This window comes from Nicotiana attenuata, unplaced genomic scaffold (assembly GCF_001879085.1).
Source record: "Nicotiana attenuata strain UT unplaced genomic scaffold, NIATTr2, whole genome shotgun sequence".
NCBI lineage: Eukaryota > Viridiplantae > Streptophyta > Magnoliopsida > Solanales > Solanaceae > Nicotiana > Nicotiana attenuata.
The window spans coordinates 259,127-271,855 of record NW_017670381.1 but is presented as its reverse complement, the minus strand read 5'-3'; the positions used below and the strand labels follow the sequence as shown (position 1 = coordinate 271,855).

Genomic DNA, 12,729 nt, shown 5'->3' with positions numbered 1-12,729 from the left:
GAAGTCACAAAACTAGAAACCACTTTCACTCACGATTCCATACATACAAGATTTATCAAAATCCGACTCCATTTGACCCCTCAAATCCTCAATCAAACTCTCGAAAATCCCAAGCCCTAACCCCTCATTTTAACCTTAATCACCACTAATTACATGATTAAACAATGGGAAATAACCATAAACACGAGTATTAGGGCTCAAATTACTTACCTCAATGAAATCCCCCTTGAATCCCTCTTCAAATTGCTCCCAAAAGCTCAAAAACCAGATAAAATGCTGAAGAATGACCCAAAATTCGCGAAGTCTACAATTATACTTTCTGTCCAGAACTTTCGCATCTGCGGTCTAATAGTCGCTTCTGCCGCACCTACGGAAAAATCATCGCAGGTGCGGTTCCCACTTATTCCCTCAGAAACCGCTTCTGCGCTCCACCCTTTGCACCTGCAGTTCTAGCCTCAGCTTTCCGAATTCCGCATCTGCGGTTCACCTTGCGCATCTGCGCCCTCGCACCTGCAGTTCCCACTCCACAGGTGCGGAAGCATCAGAAGCAGCAGCTTCAGCTGCCTTATTCCATTTCCAAATCCTCTGTTAACCATCCGAATTCATCCCGAGGCCCTCGGGGACTCAACCAATAATATCAACAAGTCACATATATACGTACGAACTTAGTCGAACCTTCCGAACACTCAAAACAACATCAAAACACCGTATCACCCTCAGATTCAAGCTTAAGAACTTCTAAACTTCCAAATTCTGCAAACTACGCTGAAACCTACGAAATCACCTTCGAATGACCTGAAATTTTGCACACACGCCACATATGACACTATAAACCTACTCCAACTTCCGAAATTCCATTCCGACCCCGATATCAAATTTTTCCACGGTCGACCCAAAAATGCCAAATTCTGCCACGGACCTCCAGATTACATTCAGGACACGCTCCCAAGTCCAAAATCACCTAATGGAACTAATCAAACCATAAAAATCCAAATCCGAGATCGTTTACTAAAAAGTCAAAACTTGGTCAAACCTTTCCAATTTAAAGCTTCAAGCTAAGACTATTATCCCTAATCAATTCCGGATAACCTGAAAACCCAATACCAACGATTCACATAAGTCATAACAAATCATACGGAGCTACTCATGCCCTTAAACAACCGAGCGAAGTGCAATCACTCGGTTGGGTCGTTACACTACACATGCTAAGTCAACAAAATGTTACATTAGCTGCTAACCTTTCCATATATATTGGTCCTAGTAGGACAAGCCCCTGAAGCTGGTAATAACCTGACGACAGTTACATGTTCACCTCTGGAAGCATGATGGAGAGGCTTTTCAAAATCAACCAAACACGATTAGCGACAAGATGCTTCTGTACTGTTTAGTTCCGCAAAACTAAAATCAAAAAAGAAAATTTAAGAACCCTTACCGTATCACCTTCTACATCAACAAAGTCCAACATCCTCTTCGCACATTCAGGGTCAGGAGCGCTGTTGATCAGCAGTTGGGCTATCTCCGTGTATCCTGTTAAAAGTCAAATCCTCTTTGTAGAAATGAATTGATGAAATGCACAGATATGACAATAGATGATAGTTGTGACAATGAAATATCACTATGAACTTTGAGGCATATGACATAACGCCAGCACAAGCATCATGCAATGGGATTGCTCCATCTTCATCCTTAGGCTCCAAAGAAGCTCCTCTTTCTAGCAGTAGCTGGGCAGGAAAACATAATTAAGGGTGTTTGTTATCCTTTTAGTTATAAGATCATTAAGAGATCGAAAGATCAATTAAAATGGCGAATTCATGAAATAAAGTTAAAGTGGACCAACCTGCACACAAGGGAGATGGCCATACAAACATTGCAGGTCTCTTGAGAGAATCAACATGCTGCTCATTGCAGGTCTATCATAGTCAAATTATACTAACTAATTGGTTGTACAGAATGAGGAGGAGAGCAAGTAAGAATGTTATTTCAGATATCACTGCAGTAGAAACTCTTGAAACCAATAGATTAGCAGAAATGAGTGTATGAAGTAGAATTTCAAGACAAGTACCTCAGTACACTGCTGTACCAATTGTACGACCTACTTCGCAGGAAAATGAGAAGAACATATGAAAGTTTAGGGATGATTCTACAGAGTTGGATGAGATGAGTGAGCAGATGAATCTCCAGAAAGGTGCACTCAGAAGGCACAAGAGAGGAATAAAAAATCATCTCTCCCTCTCTCAAGCACGTGCGCGTGCACACACACATCATTATATAGGAATGGCTTCCGAGTAGTCCAACTCAATTTCATTCCTACTCCTTCCGTCATCCTTGCAACGGACCAACCTTGTTCACATGAATCTTTGACAACAAAGGTGATGAAGCATCTTTTGGTACATTCCTTCTTATTCGAAAATTAAAGCATTTCGTCCAAATTTAGAACTATCTAATTATAATAAGATCAAGACTAAGAACCACCAATGTATTCGGCCTCTGACCCCACAAAATTTTTTTATCTTTCAAACAATTAACCCGCATTAACAAACTCACTCAAATAGCCATGGAATCATTATATACCCACCATTTTCAAACTGCTTCAAGCAATAGTCCTGGCACCACATCTCACGACCCGGATTTCCCACCCCTGGGAGTTGTGATGGCGTCTACTAGTGAAAGCTAGGCAAGCCAACTAATTATACTTTTACCTTTCTCCCATTTTAATCCTTTAACAATTAAGAACCAGCAATAAATAATCAACGTAATTTAATAAGCGAAAAACTGAAATACAATATTTTAACAATGATGCCAATACCGATCCATAACATAAACTACCCAGAACTGGTGTCATTGTTTCACAGACTGTCTAAGAATACTACAAATAAGTGTCCGAAAGATAAATACAATGCTATCTCTAAGATACATAAAAGAAACAGAATGAAAGGATAGAAGGAGACGCATAGGCCTGCGGACACCTGCAGGACTACCTCGGGTCGCCTGATGAACTGGAAGCAACAAGCTCACTATGGTCCGAAAGCCACAGTATCGGGATCTGCACAAAAGAGTGCAGAGTGTAGCATCAGCACAACCGACCCGATGTGCTGGTAAGTGCCTAGCCTAACCTCGGCGAAGTAGTGACGAGACTAGGACCAGCCTACCAAATAAACCTGTGTAGTTAAATCATATACAGCGAAAAATAAAGGCAGATATTTACAGTTAAAGATAGGAGGGGAAAAGCATGCTGCGGGGAGTACCAAATAACAACAGAATACCAGAGAGGAATGTAAAGAAACCAAAATTCAATTGCTAACAAGAATAAGAGAAACAAACACAGTATTCACTTTCATCTCTTTCTAGTTGCAGGCATGGAACCCGATCCCAGTTCAAATATCTTGTTGCAGGCGTGCAACTCGATCCTATTTTATATATCTTGTTACAGGCGTGCAACCCGATCCCATTTCATATATCTCGTTGGAAGCGTGCAACCTGCTCCCATTTCATATATCTCATTGCAGGCGTGCAACCCGCTCCCATTCCATATATCTCGTTGCAGGCGTGCAACCCACTCCCATTTCATATATCTCATTGCAGGCGTGCAACCCGCTCCCATTTCATATATCAACATCAGTCACAAAAGAATCCTGGCAAGGGAACAAGAGTATAACAACAATCATATCCCGGCAAGGGAAACAATATCAAAAGCAATAACATCCCAGCAAAGGAGAATACATTAAAGGCAACAACATCCCGACAAGGGAGATAACATAAAAAACAAACATCCCGGCAAGGGAGATAACGTCATAATGCTCTTCTCTTTTTTCACATTTACTTCAAAACTCAATTCAACTCATCAAGGTTCAATTATCAACATTACTACCACAAGTCTCGTTCAACAATAGAAATCCTCACATAAGGCATAGACATTACAAACAGAGTCATATTAATCATAGTATAAGACTCACGGGCATGCTTGACACTAACTTATAGACACTCGTCACCATGCCTATACGTCGTACTCAACAATTAACACATAGCAGTTAAGACACAACTCCTAATTCCTCAAGCTAAGGTTAGACCAAACACTTACCTCGATGCCACGAACATAATTCAAGCCTCAACTACCGCTTTACCTCTTGTTTCCACCACAAACTCTCTTGTATCTAGCCACAATTTAATTAATACCATTAATAAATGCTAAATGAATCAATTCTAATGCATGAAAATGGGTTTTCAAATGTTTTCCCCAAAAGTCAAAAATCGACCCCCGGGCCCGCTTGGTCCAAACCCAAAATTCATACCAAAACTCGATTATCCATTTACCCCCGAGCCCGGATATATAATTCGTTTTGGAATCCGACCTCAATCTGAGGTCTAAATCCCCAAATTTCAATATTCTTAGGTTTTTACCTAAAATTCCCAATTCCACCATGAAAACCCTAGATTCTAGGATGAAATCTTGTAAAAAGAAGTTAAGAAGTGAAAGAAATGAGTTTAAAATCACTTACTTATGTTTTGGGGAAAGAAAGAGTGCTTGAAAAATCGCCCTTTATGTTTTAGGTTTATGAAAATGGTAAAATAACTGAAAAGTCCCGTTTATATACCCCTCTCAGACCCTCACTGCGGACCGCATAAAACGGATTGCGGCCGCGGAGCTCCACTACGGACCGCGAAATATCGAGCGCGGCCGCGAAAGGCTTGGCCTTGCTCACCGCAGACCGCATAAATCCCAGCGTGGTCGCGAGAAACCATTCGGACCGCGGAGCCTAGTTCAGAGACCTGCAACTTCTCTGAACCTGCAACAGTTATATTTTCTAAGTCTAAATGCACTCCGTGGACTATCCAAAACTCACCCGAGCTCTCGGGGCTCCAAACCACACATGCACGCAAGTCCAAAAGTATCATACGGACTTGCTCGTGCGATCAAATCATCAAAATAACATCAACCACTATGAATTAAGAACATCAAAATTTCCAATTTCCTCAAATAAGGTCCGATTCACGTCATTTCAGGTCCGTTTCTTACCAAATTTTACAGGCTCAACTTAAATCACATATAAGACCTGTACCGGGCTCCAGAACCAAAATACGGGCCCGATACCATCAAATTCAATTACATTCAAATTTCCAAAAACTCTAAGAATTTCACTTAAACAATTTTCTTCAAAAATTCATTTCTCAGGCTTGGGACCTCGGAATTTGATTCTAGGCATACGCTCAAGTCTCATATTTTCCTACGGACCCTAAGGGACCGTCAAATCACGGGTTCGGGTCCGTTTACCCAAAATGTTGTCCGAAGTCAACCTAAATTTATTTTAAAAGCAAAACTCATCATTTTTCACAAATTTTCACATAATGGCTCTCCGGATACATGCCCAGACTGCGCACGCAAACCAAGGTGAGATAAAAAGGAGGTTTTAAGGCCTCGGAACACAGAATTTATTTCCAAAACAAGTGATGACCCAAAAGGGTCATCACATCCTTCACCTCTAAAACAACCGTTTGTCCTCGAACGGACATAAGAAGGAAGTACCTGAGTCGAAGAAAAGATGGGGATATCTGCTCCGCATATCGGACTCAGAGTCCCAGGTCGATGCCTCAGCAGGCTGACCTCTCCACTGAACACGAACAGAAGGGAAACTCTTCGATCTCAACTTACGAACCTGCCGATCTAAAATGGTTACCGACTCCTCCTCATAGAACAAGTCCTTGTCCAACTGGACACTGCTGAGATCTAACACGTGGGATGGATCACCGTGATACTTCCAAGCATGGACACATGAAACACTGGGTGGACAGCTGATAAACTCGGCGGCAACGCAAGTCTGTAAGCCACCTCTGCCACTCGATCAAGAATCTCAAACGGGCCAATGAACCTAGGGCTAAGCTTGCCTCTCTTACCAAATCTCATCACGCCTTTCATAGGCGACACCCGAAGTAATACCCGCTCGACGACCATGAATGCCACACGCGAACCTTACGGTCGGCATAACTCTTTTTCCTGGACTGAGCTGTACGAAGCCTATCCTGAATGATCCTGACATCGTCCAAGGCATCCTGTACTAGATTCGTACCCAACAACCGAGCCTCTCCCAGCTCAAACCAACCAACCGGCGACCGACACCGCCTACCATATAAAGCCTCATAGGGAGCCATCTGAATGCTCGACTGGTAACTGTTGTTGTAGGAAAACTCCGTTAAAGGCAAAAACTGATCCAACGAGCCTCCGAAGTCAATAACACAAGCCCGGAGCATGTCCTCCAAAATCTGAATGGTACGCTCAGACTGCCAGTCCGTCTGAGGATGAAATGTTGTGCTCAACTCAACCCGTGTGCCCAAATCACGCTGAACTGCCCTCCAGAAATGCGAGGTAAAATGCGTACCTCGGTTCGAAATGATAGACACGGGCACACCATGAAGGCGAACAATCTCCCGGATATAAATCTCAGCTAACCTCTCAGAAGAATAGACTGCCATAGGAATGAAATGCGCTGACTTGGTCAGCCTATCAACAATAACCCACACTGCATCGAACTTCTTCTGAGTCCGTAGGAGTCCAACAACAAAGTCCATAGTGATACGCTCCCACTTCCACTTAGGAATTTCAATCTTCTGGAACAAACCATCAGGTCTCTGATGCTCGTACTTTACCTGCTGACAATTCAAACACCAAACCACATATGCAACAATATCCTTCTTTATCCTCCTCCACCAATAATGGTGCCGCAAATCCTGATACATCTTGGCGGCGCCCGGATGAATAGAGTACCAGGAACTATGGGCCTCCTCTAAAATCAACTCTCGAAGTCCATCCACATTAGGCACACAAACTCGACCCTGCAGCCTCAAAACTCCATCATCTCCAACTGTAACCTGCTTGGCACCTCCGTGCCGCACTGTGTCCCTGAGAACACACAAATGAGGATCATCGTACTGCCGATTTCGGATGCGCTCAAATAATTAAGAACGAGCGACTGTACAAGCTAACACACGGCTGGGCTCAGAGACATCCAACCTCACGAACTGATTGGCCAAAGCCTGAACATCTAATGCAAGCGGTCTCTCACCGATCGGAATATACGAAAGACTGCCCATACTGGCTGACTTTCTACTCAAAGCATTGGCCACCACATTGGCCTTTCCCAGATGATATAAAATGGTGATATAATAGTCTTTTAAGAGCTCCAACCACCTTCTCTGCCTCAAGTTTAGCTCCTTTTGCTTATACTGTAGACTCTTGTGATCTGTGAACACCTCACATGACACGCCATACAAATAGTGCCTCCAAATCTTCAACGTGTGAACAATGGCTGCTAACTCCAAATCATGGACTGGATAGTTCTTATCATAAATCTTCAACTACCGCGAAGCATATGCAATGACCTTGCCATCCTGCATCAACACCGCACCAAGTCCAATACGAGATGTGTCATAATAAACTGTATATGGCCCTGACCTATGGGTAAAACCAACACTGGCACCGTAGTCAAAGCTATCTTGAGCTTCTGAAAGCTCGCCTCACACTCGTCCGACCACCTGAACTGGGCACCCTTCTAGGTCAACCTGGTCATCGGGGCTGCGATAGATGAAAACCCCTCCACAAACCAACGGTAATAGCCTGCCAAACCCAAGAAACTCCGGATCTCTATAGCTGATGTGGGTCGAGGCCAGTTCTTGACTGCCTCTATCTTCTTCGGATCCACCTGAATACCCTCTACTGATACAACATGGCCCAAGAATGCAACTGAGCTCAACCAGAACTTGCACTTCAAAAACTTAGCATACAACTGACTATCCTTCAAGGTCTGGAGAACCACTCTCAAATGCTGCTCATGCTCTTCCCGGCTGCGGGAATAAATCAAAATATCATCTATGAAGACGATCACGAAGGAATCCAAATAAGGCCTGAACACTCGGTTCATCAAATCCATGAAAGCTGCTGGGGCATTTGTCAATCCGAATGACATCACCAAGAACTCATAATGCCCGTACCGAGTGCGGAACGTTTTCTTAGGGACATCGGTTGCCCTAATCCTCAACTGATGGTAGCCCAATCTTAAGTCGATCTTAGAAAACACTTGGGCACCCTGGAGCTGGTCAAACAAATCATTAATCCTCGGCAATGGGTACTTATTCTTGATGGTAACCTTGTTCAATTGCCGGTAATCTATACACATCCTCATCGATCCGTCCTTCTTCTTAACAAACAACACCGGCGCACCCCAAGGCGAGACACTAGGCCTAATAAAGCCCTTATCAAGCAAGTCTTGCAACTGCTCCTTCAATTCTTTCAACTCAGGCGGGGCCATACGATACGGCGGAATAGAAATGGGCTGAGTGACCGGAGCCAAATCAATGCAGAAGTCAATATCCCTGTCGGGTGGCATACCCGGCAGGTCTGAAGGGAAAACCTCAGGAAACCCACGAACAACAGGCACACAATCCATAGAAGGAACCTCGGCACTAGAATCACGAACATATGCCAAATAGGCCAAACACCCCTTCTCGACCATACGCCGAGCCTTCATATACGAGATAACACTACGGGTAGGATGACTAGGAGTCCCTCTCCACTCTAAACGAGGTAACCCCGGTAAGGCTAAGGTCACAGTCTTGGTATGACAGTCCAAGATAACATGGTAAGGTGATAACCAGTCCATCCCCAATATGACATCAAAATCAACCATATCCAAAAGTAACAAATCTACTCGAGTATCAAGACCCCCAATCACTACTATACAAGAACGATGGACACGATCTACCACAATAGAATCACCCACCGGTGTAGACACATATATAGGAGCACTTAAGGAATCACTAGGCATGACCAAATACGGTACAAAATAAGATGACACATAGGAGTATGTAGACCCTGGATCAAATAGCACTGAAGCATCCCTACTACAAACCAGAACCGTACCTGTGATAACCCATCGGAGGCCTCAGCCTCAGGCCTGGCTGGTAGAGCATAACATCGGGGCTGGGCCCCACCACTTGGAGCTACCTCTCTGGGACGGCCTCCTGCTGGCTGGCCTCCACCCCTAGCGGCCTGACCTCCACCTCTAATACCTCTACCTCCACATCTAGCACCTCTACCTCCCCCTCTAGCTGGCTGAAAGAGCTGTGGAACACTCGGTGCCTGAACCATGGCACGGGAACCTTGATGCTGAGAGCTGCTCGATGCTCGAGGGAAAAATCTGGTAATATGCCTCGTATTGCCACAAGTAAAACAAGCCCTTGGCTGCTGGGGTTGACGACCTTGAAAACTCTAAAGTGGAGGTGCACCGATAGGAGCTGGCGGCGCACTGTAGGACTGCTGATCAGAATACTGCATATGGAAATCACGGCCACCTGGAGCACCGTGAGAAGCCTGAAGTGCTGACTGGAAAGGCCTAGGAGGATGGCCTCTACCAAAAGAATCCCTGCCTCCAGATGAGGCACCACTGAATTTTCCTGAATGACGAGGCCTCTTGTCAGACCCCTGACCACTCCCCTGTGACAGAATCATCTTAACTCTCCTGGCCACATTGGCCGCCTCCTGAAAAGAAATCTCACTCCCCGTCTCCTTAGCCATCTGCAATCGGATAGGCTGAATGAGTCCCTCAATGAACCTCCTCACTCTCTCCCTCAGTGGGAAGTATAAGAAGAGCATGACGGGCCAAGTCAATAAATCTGGTCTCGTACTGCGTAACTGTCATGGAACCCTGCTGGAGACGCTCAAACTGCCTCAGATAGTTCTCCCTCTGAGTGATAGGAAGAAACTTCTCCAAGAAAAGCTGAGAAAACTGATCCCAAGTCAAAGCTGGTGACCCCGCTGGTCTAGCAAAATAATAATCTCTCCACCAAGTCTTGGCGGATCCAGATAAGCGAAAAGCAGCAAAGTCGACCCTATTGGTCTCCACTATCCCCATGTTCCTGAGAACCTCATGACAGCTGTCTAAATAATCCTGGGATCCTCAGAAGATGCACCGCTGAAAGTGGTGGTGAAGAGCTTGGTGAACCTGTCCAATCTCCACAAGGCATCAGCAGACATAGTTGCTCCATCACCGGTCTGAGCTACCACACCAGGCTGAAATGCTCCAACTAGCTGAGCTGCTGGAGTGTGAAACTGGGGAGCCATCTGCTCCGGAGTGCAGGTAGCAGGAGTCTGGGCTCCTCCTCCAGCCCGGGAGACGGTTGGTGCTACAGGAAGCAAGCCTGCCCGGGTGAAGCTCTCCATAAGGCCCACTAGACGGACTAGAGCATCCTGGAGTACTGGGGTAGTAATGAACCCCTCTGGGACCTGAGCTGGGCCCACCGGAACTGCCTAGGCCGGAACCTCATCATCAAACTCAACCTGAGGCTCCGCTGCTGGTGCTGCTACTCTGTGTTGAGCTCTGCCCCTGCCTCGGTCTCTGGCACGGCCTCGGCCTTGCCCTCTGCCCCTCGTGGAAGCTGTTGCTGGGGCTCGGGCTGCTGATCAGTGGATGAGGAAGCGCGTGTTCTCGCCATCTGCGAAAGAACGGAGTAGAAGTTCAATTAGCATTGAGAAACCAAATCGCACGACAGGAAAGAATAAATATGAAGTTTTTCCTAACTCTGTAGCCTCTAGGGATAAATACCGACGTCTCCGTACCGATCCCTCAAACTCTACTAAGCTTGTCCGTGATTGTGAGACCTAAGTAACCTAGAGCTCTGATACCAACTTGTCACAACCCAGATTTTCCACCCCCGGGAGTCGTGATGGCGCCTACTAGTGAAAGCTAGGCAAGCCAACCATTTGTACTTTTACCTTTTTCCCATTTTAATCCTTTAACAATTAAGAACCAACATTAAATAATCAGCGTAACTTAATAAGCGGAAGACTGAAATGCAATATTTTAACAATGTTGCCAATACCGATCCATAACATAAACTACCTAGAACTGGTATCACAATTTCACACACTGTATAATAATACTACAAATAAGGGTTCGAAAGATAAATACAATGTTGTCTCTGAGATACATAAAAGAAACAGAATGAAAGGATAGAAGGAGACGCCAAGGCCTGCGGATGCCTGCAGGACTACCTCGGGTCGCCTGATGAACTGGAAGCAGCAACCTCACTGCGGTCCAAAAGCTACAGTATCGGGATCTACACAAAAGAGTACAGAGTGTAGTATCAGCACAACAGACCCCATGTGCTGGTAAGTGCTTAGCCTAACCTCGGCAAAGTAGTGACGAGGCTAGGACCAGACTACCAAATAAACCTGTGCAGTTAAATCATATTCAGCGGAAAATAAAGGCAGATATTTACAGTTAAAGACGGGAGGGGAAAAGCATTCTGCGGGGAGTACCAAATAACAACAGAATACCAAAGAGGAATGTAAAGAAACCAAAATTCAATTGCTAACAAGAATAAGAGAAACAAACACAGTATTCACTTTCATCTCTTTCTTGTTGCAGGCGTGCAACCCGATCCCATTTCATATATCTTGTTGCAGGCGTGCAACCCGATCCCATTTCAAATATCTCGTTGTAGGCGTGCAACCCGATCCCATTTCATATATCTCGTTGCAGGCGTGCAATCAGCTCGCATTTCATATATCTCGTTGCAGGCGTGCAACCCACTCCCATTTCATATATCTCGTTGCAGGTGTGCAACCCGCTCCCATTTCATATATCAACATCAGTCACAAAAGAATCCTGGCAAGGGAACAAGAGTATAACAACAATCATATCCCGGCAAGGGAAACAATATCAAAAGCAATAACATCCCGGCAAAGGAGAATACATTAAAGGCAACAACATCCCGACAAGGGAGATAACATAAAAAACAAACATCCCGGCAAGGGAGATAACGTCATAATGCTCTTCTCTTTTTTCACATTTACTTCAAAACTCAATTCAACTCATCAAGGTTCAATTATCAACATTACTACCACAAGTCTCGTTCAACAATAGAAATCCTCACATAAGGCATAGACATTACAAACAGAGTCATATTAATCATAGTATAAGACTCACGGGCATGCTTGACACTAACTTATAGACACTTGTCACCATGCCTATACGTCGTACTCAACAATTAACACATAGCAGTTAAGACACAACTCCTAATTCCTCAAGCTAAGGTTAGACCAAACACTTACCTCGATGCCACGAACATAATTCAAGCCTCAACTACCGCTTTACCTCTTGTTTCCACCACAAACTCTCTTGTATCTAGCCACAATTTAATTAATACCATTAGTAAATGCTAAATGAATCAATTCTAATGCATGAAAATGGGTTTTCAAATGTTTTCCCCAAAAGTCAAAAATCGACCCCCGGGCCCGCTTGGTCCAAACCCAAAATTCGGACCAAAACCCGATTACCCATTCACCCCGAGCCCGAATATATAATTGGTTTTGGAATCCGACCTCAATTTGAGGTCTAAATCCCCAAATTTCAATATTCTTAGGTGTCACGCCCCAAAAACCGAGGAGCACGACCGGCACTCAACCGGGTAAACCCGACTGAGCAAGCCTGTTAGATTTCATTCTACCCAAACTAATTCATGAATAAATAGGAGATGGACTCCATTAATCATACTTAGTAAGTATTTCATTAACAACTTCCATTTCATTTCCATTAGCAGATTAAAACATAATTATCAATTTATTACAAGTTTTATAAATCTTTGCCAAACATCAATATTTCTACTTTAATTCCAATACCCGACACTACCCACAACCTATCTATGGAGCCTCTAAACACAACTGAAGAGTAATGTAATATG

The 12,729-nt window shown here is 44.4% G+C and overlaps 1 pseudogene; it reads right to left on the bottom strand.

Annotated features, from left to right (window-relative positions):
* Positions 1-257: 257 nt before the first annotated feature.
* LOC109238633 lies at positions 258-1,903 on the bottom strand (annotated as a pseudogene).
* Between the last annotated feature and the right edge of the window lie 10,826 nt (positions 1,904-12,729).